The sequence below is a fragment of the Phyllobates terribilis genome, unplaced genomic scaffold, assembly GCF_046119375.1.
Source record: "Phyllobates terribilis strain yellow unplaced genomic scaffold, ASM4611937v1 Scaffold_1__5_contigs__length_1240528914, whole genome shotgun sequence".
Lineage (NCBI taxonomy): Eukaryota > Metazoa > Chordata > Amphibia > Anura > Dendrobatidae > Phyllobates > Phyllobates terribilis.
The window spans coordinates 719,179,941-719,202,180 of record NW_027362761.1 but is presented as its reverse complement, the minus strand read 5'-3'; positions in this window follow the sequence as shown (position 1 = coordinate 719,202,180).

Below are 22,240 nucleotides of genomic sequence, written 5' to 3'. Positions count from 1 at the left end.
AGGCAGGGAAGTATACTTCTCAGGCATAAGCTTACTCTGATCGCAGACCTTTTGGAGCCGGTAGTCAGTGATGAATATTGGGGGTTTTGCATTGATCCGATATTTATGAGAGAGATATTTTCTGCGTCGTACCAAAGAGACTGACATAACAAATTTACTCACATCACTGTAAGGCCGGGAGAACCCCTTCAACTTAATATCGATCCAATGGATGGTGCTATCAATGTCATGCTTCATTTCTATAGACAAGTAAAATCACGATAAGAAACATGATGACAATATCTATCACCTGGGACCTCCAGGGGCAAAGATATCCTGTAAGTTGGGGATCTCATAAAATTCTAAAGGGCCTATCACATTCCACAACCAGCCGCAAAATGAGCTCATCAAGGGGAGATATGTGGGTGTAACCTTGATCTAATAAAGAGCAGAATTTGGGTATATGTGTTAGAATCTATGTTATTTTACTATCGGCCATCTTGTTGTGGTTTGCTTACTTCTAGTCTTTTCCTCTGGTGATGGGTTTCTTGGTCACGTGATCTCTGCACTCTTTATTACCCAGCACCTGGCCCCCATTCCCTGCTGGACATCAGTGTTGTATTTCTCGTGCTCTGGCTTAATAGCCTTGTTTGGTTCTTCTTGCTTTTGACTATAGTTATCCTGGGACTTCTTGTTCCACAAGTTTTGTTTTCTTTTATTTTCGTTTCTGCAACTAGCTTTTCTGTTAGGAGGTCTCCTGCTTTTGCACCCAGTCCTTAGATCTTTTAGGGACCCCTTTTTCCCCTTCCTACAGGTCTTCGTTTGAGTTCAGTGCAGGACTTTCGGTGCGGCTATTCACAAGGAATAGGGCACCCACACCAGAGCAGGGTTAAGCTTAGTCTCAGTGCAGGGACAGCTTTTCCCTCCTATTCCTTAGTTCTAAGCTAAGTTGCAGAACATAACAGTATGTCCAGCCACGTTTAAAAAAAAAAAAAAAAAAAGTTTTGTTTTTGTTTTTTTTTTCCTCTCCCCTCCTCTTCCTGGATTTTATTCAGTATGGTTTCCATCCAGGAACTTGCTCAACGCTTGCAAGGGTTAACTTTGGAGGTTGCCGATTTTCAGCAGTACAAGAGTAAATACCCTGCAGAACGCTATGAAGAACCTAAGGTAGGATTACCTGAGTGTTTCTCGGGGAAACTACAGGATTTTTTTTTTTCATTTAAAAATGCTTGTTTGTTGTATTTTTGGCTCAAACCTAGATCTTCTGGTAATGAACTACAGCGTGTAGGAATTATTATGTCTCTATTACATAAGGAACCTCAAATCTGGGCGTTTTCCTTGTCTCCTGATGATCATTGTCTGAGGTCTGTGGAAGCGTTTTTTAATGCCATGGGTTTGCTGTATGATGATCCTGATCGGGTTGCATCAGCTGAGGCAGAGCTCAGACGTCTCAAACAGGGTTCTCTTGATGCTGAGAGTTATTGCACCCTGTTCAGACGATGGTCTGCAGAGGTCAGGTGGAATGACCCTGCACTCAAGTTTCAGTTTCTAACCTCATGTTTCAGCAGTTTCTTAAATCGTACCCCGAGTTGCCAGATCTGCTCCTCAAAGTACGTCGCCTGTCAGCTCATTTTCGCAAGTTGGCTACAGCTTCCGCCACCCTTGCTGTGTTGCAGCAGCGTTTGCAGCTTCCGGCACACCGACTGGTGTGTGATGTCCCCACACGTTGGAACGCTACCCTCCACATGTTGCAAAGGATTTGTGAGCAGAAGAGAGCAGTTGTGGAGTACCAGCTGCAACATATATTCAGGTCAAACTCCACACATAAGACCTCAGGAGTGGACCTGGATGTCTGACATATGTACCATCCTGACAAACTTTGAGGAGTCCACCAAGATGGTGAGTGGCGATGACGCTATCATTAGCGTCAGCATCCCACTTGTCTGTCTTTTGCAACGTTCTCTGCAGAGAATTAAAGAGGAGGCATTGCAGCCAGAGTATGATGAGATGGATCAAGAAGCCGTAGCGGGCGATTACACACAGCCCAGCCTCATCTCATCCCAACGTGCATTGGGGGACAATGAGGAAGAGGGAGAGGAGGAGGAAGAACAGGAGCTGGTATCATGCGCTGTAGACGGTAGTACCTGTACAAGTGTCATACCGTCGGTTCAGCGTGGGTGGCCTGAGGACAGGGGGGAGGAGGAGGAGGAGGAGGAGAGTATGGTCTGTCGTCATCTTGGTGAGGACACGGAAGTCTTGCCCTTTACCAGTCTGGCATGTATGGCTGACTTTATGTTACGCTGCCTTAACCGTGACCCTCGCATTGTAAAAATGTTGGGTGACAGTCATTACTGGTTGGTGACACTTTTAGAGAACTTTCACTCTCTTATTCCTGAGGTGGAGAGGTCTACAAAAATGGGGCAGTACCAGAAGGCCCTTGCTGCAGAACTGTTAAAAAATTCCCATCTGAACATGCTAGCGGCAGAGGTCACAGTTCGTTGACCAACCAAGGCGTACAGGCGAGAGAGACGCAACTCCAATCCAGCAGAGGCAGGGGAACACTGTCAACATTCTGGGACAGTTTTCTGAGACCCGCCCAGTTTACAGGCCCTGTGGCGCGGGGTACTCTCACAAGGAGTGGAAAGTTTCAAAAGATGGTGAGGGAGTACCTTGCCGACCGTACCAGCGTCCTCCGTGATTCCTCTGTGCCTTTTAATTATTTGGTATCCAAGCTGGACACTTGGAATGAACTCGCTCTGTACGCCTTGGAGGTCCTGGCCTGCCCTGCCGCTAGTGTGTTATCGGAGCGTGTTTTTAGTGCCGCTGGGGGAATTATAACTGATAAGCGCACTCGCCTGTCAACTGACAATGCTGACAAGCTGACCCTTATCAAAATGAACAAGGGCTGGATTGGGCCAGACTTCTCATCACCACCAAATGGCAGCAGAGTAACATAAAGTCAAATCTACTGTGTTATTTCGGGAGGTGTATTCACATGCACCGCTTCACACCCACATATGGGTATACGCTCCCTCATTTCGGCTGTTTTATGCTCTTCTCCTTATCCTCAGCCTCCACCACCACTATACCACCAGGGTGACCGTAGTCCGTGTTGCCATTATTGAAAGTTCCTCCATCCTGTTTTTTGTCAGCTTTTGCTTGGAAGGCATAAGCAAAGACTGTGGGAGACCCACTCCCCAATAATGGGAATAATGTTTTTAAGATGCTGTACTGCATGGCTCTTCCAAGGGGCATTAAAACCGTCTTGTTAAGCTACTACGACCTCCACCATTCTTCCAAGGGGCATTAAAACCGTCTTGTTAAGCTACTGTGACCTCCACCACTCTTCCAAGGGGCATTAAAACCGTCTTGTTAAGCTACTGCGACCTCCACCATTCTTCCAAGGGGCATTAAAACCGTCTTGTTAAGCTACTGTGACCTCCACCACTCTTCCAAGGGGCATTAAAACCGTCTTGTTAAGCTACTGCGACCTCCATCACATTTTCAAGGGGCATTGATAGTTTTTTTATTCCACTGTGACCTCCACGTCTCTTCCAAGGGGCATTTAAACCGTCTTGTTAAGCTACTGCGACCTCCACCATTCTTCCAAGGGGCATTAAAACCATCTTGCTAAGCTACTGCGACCTCTACCACTTCTCCAAGGGGCATTAAAACCATCTTGTTAAGCTACTGCGACCGCCACCATTCTTCCAAGGGACATTAAAACCGTCTTGCTAAGCTTGTTAACTGCGACCTCCTCCACTTCTCCAAGGGGCATTAAAACCGTCTTGTTAAGCTACTGCGACCTCCACCACTTTTCCCAGGGGCATTAAAACCGTCTTATTAAGCTACTGCGACCTCCACGTCTCTTCCAAGGGGCATTAAAACCGTCTTGTTAAACCATTCTGAACTCCACAGCTCTTCCAACGGGCATTGCATTTCCTCCTAATTTTAGTCAGCTTTTGCTTTTCAATGCATAGGCGAACACTAAGGGAGACCCACTCCCCAATAATGGGTAGAAGGTTTTTAGTATGCTGTAATCCACGTCTGTTTCAAGGGCCATTGCAGTTCCTCAATTTTTGGAAAGCCTTCCATTCACTGCTTTGGCCAACAGTGCACAGGAGACCCAGTTGATTTAAATGGAAAAAACGGTTTTGTTAAGGCCCTCTGACCTTCATGTCACTTCCAAGGGGCATTGGAGAGTCTCGAAATTTTTGGTAGGCATTGCACTCACTGTATGCCCTATAACTGTGTAGCCGAACCGCTCCTTTTGGTACAGAAACATATCCTACAAGACATGTGTGGTTGGCTGGCCTGATATTGATGTGAATGGTCCCTGTTCCTCCTGCTCTTTCTCCTTTGCCACCACCTCATCCATCATTCATCACCTGAAGCTTTGTTTTAACGGGAGTCATAAAACTGGGATAGTAGCAGGAAAACATCCAGCAATCCTCGGAGGAGGTAGGATATGCGCCAAAACGCTGACCATCTCAGGCCTAGCCGCTACTACATACATGCGCTTGAAAAAGAGGAGGAGAACACTGAGTTTGAAGCTAATAAAAGACATGATTTTTATTTAATTAATTTTAAAATATTGCATACATAATACAAGTCATATAGTGTTAGGTGAACTGATAAAGTAACCCAGTGCGAGGCCGGAGCACCCGTCTACAATGCACACAAAATGTATCTCTGAAGTCAGCTAGGTAGGTTAAAGGTGATTCATAGAAGAGTAGATGGCAGCATGTAACAGTAAAGTAACACCATAAATAGTGGTTAATTTCACAGTAAACCCATCCAACACAGATCCTATAATATCCCTGATGAATCTAAGCCTCCATAGAAAAGCTTCACTTCATCTGCTTCTTAGTACTAATGGAGTGGGTTTTCTTACATGTATGTCCTGGTGGTATTTACCATCAGTGTGACGACTTTACATGCTTTTCTATGGAGGCTTAGATTCATCAGGGATATTATAGGATCTGTGTTGGATGGGTTTACTGTGAAATTGACCACTATTTATGGTGTTACTTTACTGTTACATGCTGCCATCTACTCCCCTATGAATCACCTTTAACCTACCTATCTGACTTCAGAGATACATTTTGTGTGCATTGTAGACGGGTGCTCCGGCCTCGCACTGGGTTACTTTATCAGTTCACCTAACACTATATGACTTGTATTATGTATGCAATATTTTAAAATTAATTAAATAAAAATCATGTTTTTTTATTAGCTTCAAACTCAGTATTCTCCTCCTCTTTTTCAAATTTTTCATGAGTTTTATAGTTCTGATATAGGGCACTTGCCCTCCTTTAGATATATCATTAGTGATGTTTTTCTGGAACGTATTTGGATGTATACATACATGCGCTTGCATTCCAAGGAACAGAAAGCTAAGGAGATGGATGACCTCATGATCATGAATAATTTACTCGTTGAGTAGGAGGCCGACCACTGCTGCTGTCTACCTTTTGAACTTTGTGTTGAAGCCTGATTGACCCAGGACCCGCAATCCTCTATGTCTGGAGGACGAGTTGCATCCCAGTGTCCAACTGTGTCCCGGCTTCCACAATATTAACCCAGTGTGAAGGCGTGAGATGGACCATCCCTGGCCACATTCACTTGTCCACGTGTTTGTGGTTAGGCTGTCCTTCAAATAGGAGCGGCTGGGGACCGTTTATGGACACCCGGCCGCCCCCAGACGGCTCGGGACCGTGTGTGGACACCCGGCCGCTGGGCGCCTGGGGACCGAGTTTGGACACCCGGCCGCCCCCTGGCGGCTGGAGACTGAGCGTGGACACCCGGCCTCCGGGCGGCTGGGGACTGAGTATGGATACCAGGCCGCCGACGCAGCCATGACGTGGTGGCCAGATTCTGCCTCCACATGCCTAAAAGGCCCAATTTGAAGTGCAAGCAAGCTGGCAGTATGGTTTTGCAGCCTGGGAGTGGGTGGGTGGCAGGCTGCACACTTACGCTTGCATTCCAAGAAAGCAAAGCAGATGCTAACTTCTATCATCATAATGCTCCTCACCTTGGCACTCTCAACTCCCCTGATGGAGAAGCCAGGGCCCACCGGAGGAGTCTGGTTCTCTGGTGGGCTCGTCCAATGCTGCCCTAAAGCAGGCCGGGCTAAGAAAAGTGTGTGGGGGGAAGTTGACAGGAGAAATAGGGGCGGCTGGGGACCGTTTATGGACACCCGGCCGCTCCCAGGCGGCTGGGGACCGTGTGTGGACACCCAGCCGCGGGGTGGCTGGGGACCGAGTATGGACACCCGGCCGCTCCCTGGCGGCTGGGGACCGAGCGTGGACACCCGGCCGCCGGGCGGCTGGGGACTGAGTATGGATACCAGGCCGCCGACGCAGCCATGACTTGGTGGCCAGATTCCGCCTCCACATGCCTAAAAGGCCCAATTTCAAGTGCAAGCAAGCTAGCAGTATGGTATTGCAGCCTGGGGGTGGGTGGGTGGCAGGCTGCATACTTGCGCTTGCATTGCAAGGAATGGGGGAGGTACAATTGAACACTGCACTGGGACAAGGACTTGCACGGGGATAGTTGCAAGTCTGCATCTTCTGATGCGGCAAGGATCACTTCTGATGGGCACACTTTTAGGCAGTGACCTGGATGTCAGAGATGCTTCCAGGGGTCTTCCCCATGCTGTTCCCATGTCTTTTCAGCACTGTATGCATGTGTCACACAGCACATGGCAAGATAAGATTGTAAAATGTTAAAATGACATTTCCCGGTGAATGCATTTGTCACGGTTGAAAGCAATACAAAAGTGCAAAAACGCATAAAAAATGCTACTTGTGAACATAGCCCAAGTTGTGGAGGAGTATTTTTGTTTTTTGTTATTTATTTTACCTTATACACAAGTCTTTATCCTGGAAAGGAAGTTCCTTAACATATTTCACAGGAAAACCGTTTCAGTTTCGTTTTTGAGCGTTTTATTGTGAGCCCATAAAAGTGGCTTAATACCTCTGACCACGTTGTTGACAGCAGTGACCTGGGGGTCAGAAATGCTTCCTGGGGTGATGCCCATGCTGTCCCCATGTCTTTTGAGCACTGTCACTATCGTTTTGGGCACTTTTTAGGCTTTCTACAGACTGCCGGGGGTGCCGCCGCAAAAATGCTCGGGTCTCCCATAGACTAACATTGGGCTCGTTGCTCGGGTCGAGCACCCGAGTATCACGGCGAGCTCGGCCCGAGCTTCGAGCACCCGAGCATTTTAGTGTTCGCTCAACACTAGTTGTTACCAACATCTGGTGAGAACTTAATATCAATAGCACATTTAGAAATATATTTACTTAGAAAATTGGTGACATATTCAATACTTATTTCGCCCGCTGTATAATGTGATTTTGGTAATTTGTTCCACTCCTAAATCTACTATTTTTTTCTAAATCTGACTCTAACAATGTATATTTACAATACTTTTCCCAGGAGAGTTGCATTGTTCGTCACCTGATAGAGCAATAGGTTTCCCAGACACCCCGTTTATGACTGGGCAGTATTTCATGATTCTGGGATCATTCAAGACCTGGAAGAGTAATTATTTTATTATTTTTGTTGTATGGCAATTAGTCAAAGTGAATTAATGTTAACTCCATTACATATTCCTCTACTGCACTGCATAGTAGAGGACACAAGAATGTTTCCTACTGGAATATTTCCATCACTTTGTGACAGCCACACAAGCAAAAGACTAGGCAATTTGTGCAAGAAGTTGCGATAGTAACTCCAGAAACCATATTTATTCTATAGTTTAGGATGTTTGCATCCCATTATGGATGGCCTTTAAAATAATTAATAAACAATTAATGTAGTTGACTTTCAAAAACTATAAATTCCTTTTTGGTGAGAAGAATTGATTTATCAATACTTTCAAATGTGATTGTTAAATATGGAAATCAATTCTTTTTGAGTAGCCAGATAAGTGCTACCCTGCCTATAGCTTTGGGACTATAGTTGCAGCACACACCTTAACCGTGAGTATCATTAAAACAGTCTATTCTTGACAAAGAACATTCAATTTGTTTTTACGGATTCATTTGTACATGTCATCTGTACATGCCTCCTCTGAACTGTAAAGTGCTGAGGAATATGTTGGTGTATAGAAATAAAAAATATTATTATCATCATCTGAGCTAATAACAGTATTTTTTAGTGTGCAGTAATACACAATTTGTTCAATAATAAGCCAAAAATGTGCAGTAATAAAAAAAAATGTCTGCGCAGTGGGGTACTCGGCAGCCGGGCCTCTTATGGATGCCGGTATGGGGAATATCACGGTGGCTGGCCGGGTTCGTGACCCAAGGCGGTCAGTAAAAAGGGGGGTATTTACAGGGGATTTGGAAAGTTCATGACGCCACCTGTGAATTGCGGCTAAAGGGGCCGCCGCTGCGGAGCAGTCCTCTGGAGCTGGTGTTACGGCAGCAGGGATGGTGTGGCTCTCCACAGGTAGAGCTAGCTCCAGGGTAGTGTAGGAAGTGAGAGTTGCGCTGGGCGTTGTAGTGCCGGGAGGGAGAGATGGCGCAGATGAAAGAAGGGACGGAGGCAGTGCGGTGCAGTCATCCGAGTTTTTACTCACAGTTCTTATGACAGTACCACTGCTGAACTGTACAGGTGTCAGCCTCCCACGTCGTGCTGTGTTCACCAGGCAGGGGTTCAGCACTTCCTCAGGCAGATTAGGAGTACCTGACAGAACCCCACTTTCTTGTGTTCCTAGCTAGACCGTCTTCACGCTGGGTCTTTCTCTCTCCTGCCCTGCGCTTCCCACTCTCACTCCCGCTCGGGTGCTCTGAAGTCCCTCCTGTCTCGTCGGAGTTCCCGGACCTGCTTGACCCTCACGGAGATTAGAATGGGGCTTCGGTGACTGACTATATAAGCCAGAAGCCTCCGGTTTTCCCAGCCGAGACTTGGAGTAACACGGTTGGACCAGGGGCCGGTCCCCTTCTTGCGGCCTATGATCCCTCTGTCTTCTGACAGATTTGGGGAATACGGGTGCCGTCCTGCACTCGCCATACCCCCTAGGATCCCTTCTGTAGATTGGAGCCTACTCCTCTGCTCCCCACCTGGGCCTCTAGGACTGGGCCCTACTTGTGGAGCAGAGCTCCTAGAGAGACTCTGCTCCCTGACTGACTTGTCCTACTAACCTCTGTCCTGCCACCCTAAGATGGCTTCCCTTTTTATATCTCCTACAATGGTGCTCCCCTTAACTTCTTCCTCCACCCACACCCACTATGGGTTCCCCCTACCTCTGGGTTCCCCCCACTCCAGCCAGGGACAGGGCTCAGCAGGAAAACACATTGCATGTTGCCCCTCCTGCCGGCCTGGAGCAGTGTAGTGTTGGATGTGACTCGCCCCCTGGGCAGTGGGGCACCCGGAACCTGGCTTCTATGCGATGCTGGGGGTAGTAGTGGCAACCCGATCCCGTGGCTCAGGGTGGTCAGACCAAATTGTGGCAGTCTATTTATCAGTGTTTTGAATGTCCGACTACGCCACCCATGGATTGCGGTCAGAGATAACCGCCGCTGCGAGGCAGACCACTGAGGCTGGTGTTCGTGTGCAGCACAGGGGTAGGACAACTCCCCACGGGAAGAGTGTAGCCTCAGGGCAGTGTAGGTGAATGCTGGGGGTGATAGTGCAGGCCGCAATAGTAAGAGTTCAGAGTCCGCTTCAAACAGTCCAGGGTCTTTATTGCAGATGTTATTACTGACCCAGCAGGAGTACCGGTTAGGAATGGGCCTGGGTATCTGAGAGCATTCGGGCGAGCCCCACTGATCAGGGTGAGTGTGTAGGCCTACCGTTCTTTCTATGCTCTTTCTGACTATCCCCCTTATCGTGGTGTAATAGCCCACGTCCCTGAGCTGGCCGTGTACTTTGTCTGTATGGCTTGCGACTCGGGCCTTGGGTACCTTTTGCTTCTCCTTGCTGTACTGGTCCCTCTGTGTGGCGGAGCCTCCAGGCTTCTTAGGCCAAGGGACCTGAAATCCCTCGCGGGTTGGTTCTCTGCTGCTGGGCTTGCAACCCTGACAGCCTCGGACCCCAATGTCCGGTTGTGTACTTCTCTCAGCCAGGACCGGCTTTCGTCGCCTCTGTCCCTGGCTCGCAGTCTCTCCTCTGCCTCACGGACTCCTCAGCTGCTGCTGACCTGTCCCTCTTCTCTGAGAACCCTTCTGGACACTTCAGAAGTGGGTTCTGGTCTCTCTAACCCTGCCCCAGTTCCAGCTTTTATAGGGGCAGCCTGCTCCCCCTACTGGCCTGGGACAGGAGGTGCTGCATGCTAATGGTCCCTGACCAGGGAACCTCCCTCCTGCTCTCAGACACAGCCTTTAACATTTGTGGCATCCAGGCCTGGGGTGACACATTCCCCCCTAGTAAAATTTAGTACTCCGGGACTAAGCCTTTTTGGCCAACAACAAACAGGGTATAAACAATAACATAGCATATTTACAAGCACATTTAGTCCTTAAGGTCACGGCGCTTCCGTGACCGGGTGTCCATATCACCCAACAAGGTGAAGTTTTCCACGGTGTGGGGACCTGTCTCCATAAACCCCAAGTTCCTGGCCTTGGGCGTGGTGACAAGGCCGAGCTGACTACTTTGGGCCACAAGGGAGCCACGCCGGACAGGTTTTTCTTCTGTGGCCATCTTCACAAGAGGGCACCATGTGCAACTATCTACAAGACAGTTCCGGCCATTCAGTGTCCATGACCTGTCAGTCCATTGAACTAGGAAAAACTGGAAAAACATTATTAATTATCAGGTAACAACCATAAAACATTAAATATTTACAGGTAAATGTAGACTTTGTACTTAGATCTTCCAGCGAGCTGGTACTTGACCCCTAGTGCTCCGGGTTCACCTGCGTAACCCACTGTCTGGTGGTGGTCTAACCTGGCTTTCCCCACTATCATTTAGGGTACAGCTACTAGCTGGGTTTACAGGCAGGGCAGGCAGCTGTCTGCGGGTCCTTTGGTTTACCGCAGGCATGGCAGGCTCACTGTCAGCAGAGGGTTGACTCTCCTGGGCTGCTGGCATGGGTTCTTCTGCCTCTGGGGCTGCTTGTTCTTCCTGCTCTCCTGTAGGCTCTTGCTGGGTAGGTTGAAGGAAGTGTGGGACGGGTACCACTATGGCATCGTTTATCCGAGTCCAGGACCGGGGGAACTCTCCGAGAACGGTGCTGACCATTTCTTCCTTGTCCACTGCGGGCTCAAGGTCATCTTGATCTTCACTTGGACTCTGCAGTTGCTCGGGGCACCGTTTTAGGTGGTCTCTGGAGACAGTGCTAGTGGTTTCTCCTCCATCCTTGGTAATTACACATACCTTCGGGTTGTCGTGGTTGGACGGCAGTACTGTGTACGGGTCGCTCTCCCACTGGTCATCTAGCTTGTGAAGCCTTCTCTTCCGCTTCAGGACCTGCTCACCAGGTTCCAGGGGACCAGCAGGGGCGTGTTGGTTGAAGAGCCTCTCTTGTTTTTCTCTCGCTTGAGCCAGACTCCTCTCCACACTCTCCTGTACCTTCTTGTACTGTAGCCGCCATTCCGTATCCCAGTCCGCATCTGGGGAGGTGTCCTCGGGTGTCAGGACTCCCATCTCCAGGTCCATAGGCAGCTTACCTGGTCTTGCTCGCATCAGGTAAGCCGGGGTGCAGTTGGTAGCATTCACCGGGATATGGTTGTACAAGTCTATTAGGTCTGGCAGCTTCTCCGGCCACAGGCTGCATTCTTCCAGGGGCAACGTCTTGAGGAGATCAATGACAATATTATTCATTTTCTCACACAGCCCGTTGGTTTGCGGGTGGTAAGGCGTTGTCCGAATCTTCCTACAGCCGTAGAGGTTGCAGAATTCCTGGAAGACTTCCGCCTCAAACGCTGGACCTTGATCTGTCAAGACCTGTTCCGGATAACCGTGTGGATGGCAGAAGTGTTGTTGGAAGGCTCTGGCTGCCGTTTGGGCCGTCAAGTCTTTAACCGGGACCACCACCAAGAACCGGGAGTAATGGTCCACAATCGTGAGGGCATAGATGTAACCGGACCGGCTTGGAGCCAACTTCACATGGTCCAGAGCTACCAGCTCAAGAGGCTGCCTGGTGACGATGGGCCTCAAGGGTGTCTTCTGGCTGGTACGGTCGTTCCTTCTGAGGTGACATGGGCCGCAGTCCCTGCACCACTTCTCTATGGCCCCTCTCATACCGATCCAGTAGAACCGCTCTCTCGGTAGGAACTCCTGTTTCTTCCGCCTGAAGTGTCCCGCTCTGTCATGGTAGGCCTCCAGGACCATTGCTGCATCCCGTCTCGGGACCACTACCTGCCAGGTCAGCTCGTGCGTCTGGTGGTTGACAAGCCTTCTGCACAGCTTACCTTCGTAGAGGAATAGCCTGCTTTTCTCCTTCCATAACTGCTTGGCTTCCTCTGGAGCGTCCGGGCCAGGGCTAGCGTCTGCCTGGGTTAACAGGTCTTTCACCAAGCGAACTGCAGGGTCACTATCTTGCGTTTCAGCCCAGCCGTGGTGGGGTAAGAGGTTGAACATGACGGTGGTTAGGTCTTTGTCTCTTACCCGGTGAGAATACTGAGTGGCCCCATACCGGTGGAACGTAGGGAGCTCTACTTCCTCCAGCTCTTCATAGTCTTCTTCTCCTTCGGGTAGGTGGGGCATTCTTGATAGGGCGTCTGCATTGACGCTGGTTCTGCCTGCCCGGTATTTGATTGTGAAGTCATAATTTGATAGCCGGGCCATCCACCGCTGTTCTAGGGTATCTAGTCTTGCATTGTCCAGGTGTGTCAACGGGTTGTTGTCCGTGTACACAGTGAACTTTGTGGAGGCCAGGTAATGTTTAAACCATTCTGTGACGGCCCACACCACTGCCAAGAATTCTAACTTGAAGGAGCTGTAATTCTCCGGGTTTCTTTCAGTGGGCCTCAGCTTCCGGCTGGCGTACGCGATCACCCTTTCTCTGCCCTGTTGGTTTTGGGACAGTACGGCTCCTAGCCCCACATTACTGGCGTCTGTGTGGAGGATAAAAGGCTGGCCATAATCGGGGTAGGCCAGGATCTCATCCCCCGTGAGGGCCATCTTCAACTGGCGGAAGGACTCGTCTTCCGGCTTGTCCCACTTGAAGGGTGGCTTGTGACTTCTGGATTTAGACTGACCTATCAGGAGGTCCTGCATTGGAGCTGCCATCTTAGTGAACCCGGGGATGAACCTTCGTTAGTAGCCTACCAACCCGAGGAATTGCCTCACTTCTTTGATGTTAGAAGGGCTTGGCCAGCTCTTGATGGCTGTAACCTTGTCGGGGTCGGGGGCTACTCCCTCAGCACTCACCACGTGCCCCAGGTACTGTACCTTCGGCTTTAACAGAAGGCACTTGGAGGGTTTCACTTTCATGCCAAAGCCAGACAGGGCCTCGAACACCTCGGCCAGGTGCTTTAGATGGTCCTCGTAAGTCTTTGAATAGACAATCACGTCGTCCAGGTAAAGTAGGACCGTCTCAAAGTTTCGGTGCCCTAGACCAGGGTTCCCCAACTCCAGTCCTCAAGGCCCACCAACAGGTCATGTTTTCAGGATTTCCTTAGTATTACACAGGTGATAATTGCATCACCTGCACAGGCAATAATTCCATCACCTGTGCAATACTAAGGAAATCCTGAAAACATGACCTGTTGGTGGGCCTTGAGGACTGGAGTTGGGGAACCCTGCCCTAGACAGCATTCCATCAGCCTCTGGAAGGTCCCGGGTGCATTGCAGAGCCCGAATGGCATACAGTTGAATTCACTCAATCCCATCGGGTGGTGAAGGCGGTCTTCTCCTTGTCAGCCTCTGCCACAGGAACCTGCCAGTACCCGCTAGTAAGGTCCAAAGTACAGAAGAAATTAGCTGATTTTAGTGCAGCTAAAGACTCCTCTATCCTAGGTAACGGGTACGCGTCTTTATGGGTGATACGATTGATTTGTCTATAGTTCACGCACATTCTCATGGTACCGTCTTTTTTTTTTACCAGAACCAAGGGGGCTGCCCAGGGGCTACAGCTGTCTCTAATGACCCCGGCTTCTTTCATCTCTCTCAGCATGCCCTTTGCGTTCTGATAATGTGCAGGGGGTACAGGTCTGTATCTCTCTTTTATTGGTGGGTGGCTCCCCGTGGGGATGTGGTGTTCTACCCCTTTCACCCTGCCGAACTCTACCGGGTGCTTACTAAAGATTCTCTCGTACTCCTGAACCACCCGGTAGACTCCTTGTTTTTGGTGCAAGGGAGTGGAGTCAGCACCCACGTGGAGTTTCTGGCACCAGTCCTCCTTAGGTTTCTGGGAGCCATTACCCTCCGCCTGGGGAAATGGAGGCAAGGGTTCCACGGCCCTGACAGCATTGTGTTCAACAGTATACAATTTGGCTAGTGTAGCGTACCGGGGCAAGTGTACTTCCCTTTCCCCAATGTTTATGATTCGGACGGGCACCCTTCCATGGCGGACATCAACCACCCCCAGGGCTGTTAAAATGGTGGGCCTGCTGTCCGAGTACACGGGTTCTACCATGGCTTGGTAGTCTCTCCCTCTTAACCCGATTGCAGTCCGACACCAGATCATCATTTCACTTTTGGGAGGCATGGCAATGGGTCGCTCATCCTCATGCTACCGATCTCACCACCAGACAGTTCTACCTGTTGCCGTCTCATCAGGGCTCTGATCTCCTTCTGGAGGACCCTCTGTTGGCTGGAGCTCGCATTCATCGCCACCTGCTGCAAAATTACAATCACTTCTGAAAGACAATTTTAAATCACGTTAGTACCCAAGGTTATTTTAGGGTGACTTTCTCGACGGTCAATGTCCACAATGATCACTCCCTGTGCCGGTAGTTCAACTTTACCAATCTTAATGGTCATCTCTCTGAACCCCACCTGCAGCACGGGCTGGCCATTGCTGGTGATGATGCTCAAGTCACTGTCTGGATAGCGGGTTATGTCAGTGTCACTCCAGTACTGCTTGAAAAGTACATAGGGGATGGTAGTCACTTGGGACCCGGTGTCCAGCAGTGCACTCATGGCGATACCGTCCAGCACTACGGGTAAAACCGGGCGTCCCCCTACGTACTTATCACGCCAATTAGACGGTCCTGGTGACCTTATGCCTGGGGGTTGGCCCTCTGCTCCAGGTCGGACCCATTTAAAGTATAGTACCTGGCTACGTGTCCCGGCTGGCTGCAACGTCGACAAATCAGCTGTCCATCCTCAGTGTAACGATTGTCAGGCCTCCCTCTGAACGACGGGATCCTCCTCCATCGACGCCACGGGACATCCTCCGGACTGGAAGCCAGCTGACGGGTCCATCTGTAACGACTGTACGGTCCTGGTCAATGCAGCAACACTCTTTGTTAGTTCTTGGACCTGATGGTGCAGGTTTGCAGGCGGGGATGGGTTTAGGGCCTGCGCATCAGCCCCCACAAGGTCCGCAGGGTAGGGCGCTGCCCCCTGGTGGTAAACGATGGCAGGGCACCGGGAAACAACAGCGCCACCTGGTGCGGGTTCTCGGAGCACCCGGATGGCCCTATCTTTGAACTGTGCAAAAGTCAAATCGGGGTTCTGTAGGGCCATGAGGCGCAGCTGGGTTCTGTGGGCGCTGGACAGCAGACCTTCTATGAACTGATCAGTCAACAGTTTATCGGTATCCTGCACGCTGCCAGGGTCAGCTTGCTTAATTGCCCCCAAGGCTTCCTGTAAATTTAGGGCATAGTCTCTGATGCTATCTTGAGCTCGCTGCTTACATCCATAGGACCGCATCTTGATTTCTGCTGAGGTACGGGTATCAAAGGTATCCCGTAGATGGGTCAGAACCCCCCTTACAGTCCTTTTCTCCTCAGCTGTCCAAGACTTTACCTCCCGCTGGGCTGCACCAGTTAACTGCCCTATCAGTATGCTTACTTTCTGTTCTTCTGTCAGCGGGTAAACTTTGAACAGGCTATACAGCCTTTCTTTAAAGTCGCCCAAGGTATGCGACTCGCCGGCATACTGTGGCAGCCAGGCCGCTCCGGGGATATAGGGCATGGAAAACGGCATCACAGCTGCAGCGGCTACGCTGGTGGTAGAGGGTTGCTCCACGTCCGACATCTTCCTCCCCCCTAGTTAACCGTGGCCTACCTTCCGGCGATCCTCTTCTGTAGGCCGCGACTCTGCTCGCGATGCTCTGGGCGAGGACCTTGCGTCGCTCGGTGATGACGTCGGCGTCCGCTGGATCTCCTTCAAGGACCTTGCGCAGCGTCTCAGCGTAGGGCGGGGCTTCAGGTCTTGCGCGTTTTTGACGTACACGCCCCTCTTCTTCCCCCGCGGCGTCCCAAAGATGGCGTCCGATGGCGGGAAACGGCTCCGATTGGTGGGAAATGGCCCCGAATGGCGGGAAACTTCACTCAGGTAAGTATAAAGTCTTTTTCAGGCACGCAATACCCGTTTGTGGCGGGTTGGTCACAATCCTGTCGACTACGCCAAAGCTGACTCGCCCCCTGGGCAGTGAGGCACCCGGAACCGGGCTTCTATGCGATGCTGGGGGTAGTATTGGCAACCCGATCCCGTGGCTCAGGGTGGTCAGACCAAATTGTGGCAGTCTATTTATCAGTGTTTTGAATGTCAGACTACGCCACCCGTGGATTGCGGTCAGAGATAACCGCCACTGCGAGGCAGACTACTGAGGCTGGTGTTGGTGTGCAGCACAGGGGTAGGACAACTCCCCAGTGTAGGTGAATGCTGGGGGTGATAGTGCAGGCCGCAATAATAAGAGTTCAGAGTCCCTTCAAACAGTCCAGGGTCTTTATTGCAGATGTTATTACTGACCCAACAGGAGTACCGGTTAGGAATGGGCCTGGGTATCTGAGAGCATTCGGGCGAGCCCCACTGATCAGGGTGAGTGTGTAGGCCTACCGTTCTCTCTATGCTCTTTCTGACTATCCCCCTTTTCGTGGTGTAATAGCCCACGTCCCTGAGCTGGCCGTGTACTTTGCCTGTATGGCTTGCGACTCGGGCCTTGGGTACCTTTTGCTTCTCCTTGCTGTACTGGTCCCTCTGTGTGGCGGAGCCTCCAGGCTTCTTAGGCCAAGGGACCTGAAATCCCTCGTGGGTTGGTTCTCTGCTGCTGGTCTTGCAACCCTGACAGCCTCGGACCCCAATGTCCGTTTGTGTACTTCTCTCAGCCAGGACCGGCTCTCGTCGCCTCTGTCCCTGGCTCGCAGTCTCTCCTCTGCCTCACGGACTCCTCAGCTGCTGCTGACCTGTCCCTCTTCTCTGAGAACCCTTCTGGACACTTCAGAAGTGGGTTCTGGTCTCTCTAACCCTGCCCCAGTTCCAGCTTTTATAGGGGCAGCCTGCTCCCCCTACTGGCCTGGGACAGGAGGTGCTGCATGCTAATGGTCCCTGACCAGGGAACCTCCCTCCTGCTCTCAGACACAGCCTTTAATATTTGTGGCATCCAGGCCTGGGGTGACACAGATGCAGGTGTTGGGGTTCTGGGCAGCACTCCCTCCTTACCTGAGAGAAGGGGATACCACACCTCTGGGTGAGGTGCAGTACCTCTGTGGCGACTGAACCATCAGGGGCGCCACACTCCCCACTGGTAAAACACTGCACGTCCGCGGGGAACAGAGTAAAACAGGGTATATTATTGACATGCAAATTTTTAAGAATGCATTCGCATATAAGACTATAACAAAAACATTTCTTCTCTTTATGGGAGGCACATCACTTTAACGATGCAGGTTATATTTATCAACATTATAAAACACTTTTCACTGGCATATATACATCTTCATGCAAAACATTTTCAAACATCTTGCAGTAAGATCCCAAGCAGGGTGTCCATCTTACTGGTAACCGAGTGCAAATGTAGCAGCATGAGGGACCCGTCCGCAAACCCTCAACGTAGGCCCTGCGCGTGGCTGCAGGGCATAAGTGATCCTGGTGCTGGACCACGTCTTCCGCCATGCCAAACGGGTTTTTCTTCTGTGATCATATGTTGCTAATATAAAACCAATGGGAAGCACCTTAAGAAGTGCAAAACTATTTACAAAATCAGTTCCTGGCTGTTCACAGTCCCCAGCCTGAAGTCTGTGTACCCTGATGGGTAATTATGCAAAACCTTACTAGAAAAAACATTATTTTAAACTTTGACTACTGCACCCTTATGGGTGACTATTTACATTTTCAGTCCCACTTGCTGGACTAATAGTGGGGTCCCCGCCTGGGGTACTGCTGGTTCTTACCTGACCCAGCCGGGTCATAGGGTATGTCCTGCGGGGGGGTGTCCTCCGGTGTCCTCCGGTCGGGATGGCCCTGCTCCAGCTCGGGCTCCACATCCCGCCGGGTTACAAAAATGTCTCTGTCGAACTGGAGAAGCCATTTTGCTCCGGGGATGTACGGCAGGGCCATAGGTATTAACGGAGTCACGACCCCTGCTGACGGAGCGGCTGCTCCGGCCTGTGGTGCTGTGCCGGGCTCAGGTTGGGCATGAGGAGCGTTAACCGTAGCCTACCTTCTTTTCTTCTTATCAGGTAGGCGGCAGCTCCGCGGGCGACGGTCTTCTTCCAGGACCTTGCGTCGCTCGAGTCTGACGTCAGAGCGTCCTCTAGACTCCTTCCAGAACCTGACGCTTCCTGGTTCGACGTCAGGGGCGGGGCGTGTCCTGGGCTTTGCGCGCTTTTCACAGTCACGCCTCTCGGGTATGGGGAATATCACGGTGGCTGGCCTGGTCCATGACCCAGGGCGGTCAGTAAAAAGGGGATTATTTAGAGGGGATTTGGAAAGTTCGTGACGCCACCTGTGGAATGCGGCTAGAGGGTGCCACCGCTGCGGAGCAGTCCTCTGGAGCTGGTGTTACGGCAGCAAGGATGGTGTGGCCCTCCACAGGTAGAGCTAGCTCCAGGGCAGTGTAGGGGTAGATGGTGGATGCTGGGGAGAGACGGCAGGACGGTCCCGGAGGAAAGACGGACACTCACACGGGGGTAAGCTTCAGTACCTTTACTGGTGATGATGCAGGCATGGTCCAGGGTACTCCGGACGAAGGGCACACTTTTGGACTCTCCCCAGTGAGCGGGTATAGGGCCTCCTGATCTGTGGCTTTACTTGCTAAGCTTCTGGCCTGCCTGGAACTAGGCCTAGCTTGGTTACTGTCTCTCTCTCCCTTGCACCTGCTGACCTGGTGGTAGGGCCTTTTCTTGGAGATCACTCTCCCTGGACGCTGGGGCCTCCGTGACTCCTAGCCCTGGTACTGTAGTCAGCGTTTGGTAAACCTGGGACCTGTAGTCCTCCAGGGGTTCCAGTGGTCCCTACTGGGTGTAAATGACCCTGTAGGCGCGGACCCGGTGTCCGGTGTATATCTCGGGGCGAGCCTGGTATGCTCCTCTGCCCCCTCGCTACTTCTTCCTTCTCCTCTCGCCTTCGGCCACACTCAGGGCCCTCACACGTGCTGTAGGCCTTGGCTCGCCTAAGCACAGCAGCCAGCGTGCTGCTTCTTTGCTGCTCTCTGAGCATCAGCACGCTCTCAGACTCTCTCTCAGTCTCACTCCTGACTTCTCACTCAAACTGACTCCAAACTGAGCTGCCTGGCTCCACCCTCCCTATATATATCCCTAACGGGCTCCCTCTGCTGGTCTGAGGTGGTAGGGTGGAGGTGTGTGAATGTGTGAGAGCCTCTTGTGGAGAAGTCCATCCATGCACCCTTCTGGGTTCTGTGGCACCAATGCGCAGCAAGGCGCCAAATATAAGCTACAGATACAATCACAGAAAACAAGTTCAAGTAATGTAAACAATTGTGGCATAATTATTGTGGTCCTAGGCAATCTTCGCTGAGCCCGCCCGGGGTACATACCACAGCTGCCCCAACCCCAAGCTATGCCTCCCCCCTTGTATAAAAAGGAGAAAACTAAAACTCCAAGCATGTCCAGGCTGCTATGGGATGTCAGAGAAAATTACAGGAAGGTAATATGAGAACAACAGGTCCTGGAATGCTCAGGCTGTTATGTGATATTAGAGAAAATTAAAGCCTACTGTACTTACTTTTTAGAGGAGATTCTAGATAGAGTACAGTACGCATGGTATGGCAGCCATACCGATTTGTGTGCAGAAATAAAAATTGCTTACAAAAAACTCTGTCTAATTATATTAAATTGTTACTCAGGAAAAACTGTGATGTTCACATCAATAATTCAGGTCATGTAAAATAAGTGATGCCTCCCAGTTTGCAATGGCAATAATTTGTCAATATTCCACTTAATGCCTACAGTTGATCTGGCCACGTACATAACATAAAAGTCACCTAAATGGCTAGTTTGGACACTTTTGGTTAATAATTGCTTACATATAATATGCAAACAACTTTGTGATGGCCAAAAACTAACTACTGTTTGCCCCCATCTCGTCTGTCAACAGAAGATTACTCCTATCAGGCTGGATTTTTAGGGCCTTATTCAACTAAAGGCACAGGGGTATGGCATGACTGGCCATTTATGCAAGCAATTTCTGTTAGGAATCATTCACATCTCAGTATTTCGTCAGTATTTTGCATCAATTTTTTGTAAGACAAAACCAGGAGTGGAACTTACAGAGACACCTATTCTGTGTTTTGGAGACACTTTGGCAGAGAAATGCTGATGAAATTCTGATCAAAAATACTGATCTGTGAACAAAGCCATAGGATTCCAGGGACTGTAAGTGGTATCTGACAACTTTTTTAAAGGACCTCCATGAATATCTTTGCACTAACCAATTAGATCTCAGGGAACTTTTTGGTATTCACCATTTCACTCCTATTTCACTGGGTCAAAATCTGGAGGAAGGAACCAGTAGCAAAATCAACAGGCACATGAGATATAAAAGCTGTCCAAGTACCAATCCTAGGGTTAGGCAGAAGTTCAAGGGTACAGTTGTGCTCAAAAGTTTACATATGTAGCACCCTGAGGATTCGGCTGCTACAGGGGTATTGCACCTCAACCCAGAGGTGTGATATTCCACTCCCGGGTAAGGATGGAGTGTGGAACTGAGCTCAGATAGACTGCATGCACTACATACATCCCATTTCAGAGGAGCAGGCCGACGGTACTCCCACTTGGAAATGTGCAGGTACAACCGAGCCTGTTCCTGGCTGGAGTGGGAGGGGGGTGGTACATCCCATGTAGTGTAGGGGCAGATAGGGGGAGCAGTCTGGGTAGTGATAGGAGCTCATTGGGTGCTGGTCACCTGAGCTCACACATAGAGGGATATATAAGGAGGGCACCAACTTAGATCAGGGTCAGTCAGCTGCAGAGGACAAGTTCAGACGCAGAAAGTGAGTTGGAGAGGAGAGAGAAGGAAACAGCAGCCCTGGAGAGAGAGAGAGTGGAGCAGAGAAAGACCCAGAGGGGGAAGACTGAAGGGACCCAAGAACCCAAATTAGAGCACCGGGTGAGGAGTCAGCATCAGGGTACCGGAACCCAAGCTGGTGGGGGCAAAAACAATCCCTAGCCAGAGACCGGAGATCGTGGGCAGCGTTTGCCACGGTCACCCACCATATTCACCCCGAAGGCACACCACATGAAGGGTCAGGGAACCCAGGGCCAAGGGTGTCCCAACAGAAGGCCCGAGGGAGCTGGACCTAGGTGAATCACTGGTGGGGACGGCTGAAGAAAGGACAGAGGGAGAGCTCAGGGCCACGCTCCGGACTTGTTTGGGGGTTGGCTGGATCCAGGACCTGGTGGACGCAGCACGACTCGGGTGGTCACTAGCAGCTGGAGTGACCGGAACATCAGCAGTAAGTAAACACCCTTAACTGCACAACCCGAGTCTGTCTTCATTGCCGGCTGCACCGCACCACCACAACCCCCATCCTCTGCGCCTGTCCCCTCTGAGGCTATACCCCTCCCGTTGGGGGTTATCCCACCAAGCTGCGCATCCACCATCAGCCTCAGCGGACCCTGCTGCAGCGGCGGCCACAGTGACCGCATCACAACGGGTGGCGTAGTCGACACAAAAGAACTTTAGTAACATCTGTAAAGCTGCCACATAACACTGAGTTTGACGCCCTGGGCACGGGGCCGGGTCACAGCCGCTCGGAGACTACAACCCCCCCCCATCTGATCCGGTGCCGGGTATTCCCCTCAAAAAGGAATATGTCCCAGGGGGCGCGTCAACTTTGGCGTAGTCGGCAGGATTACGTGCCCGCAACACCCGGGTACTGCGTGCCTGAAGAAAAGTGCAAGTTTACCTCAGAAAGAAGTCTCCCGCCAGTTCCGGAGGGTCCACGCCATCGGAC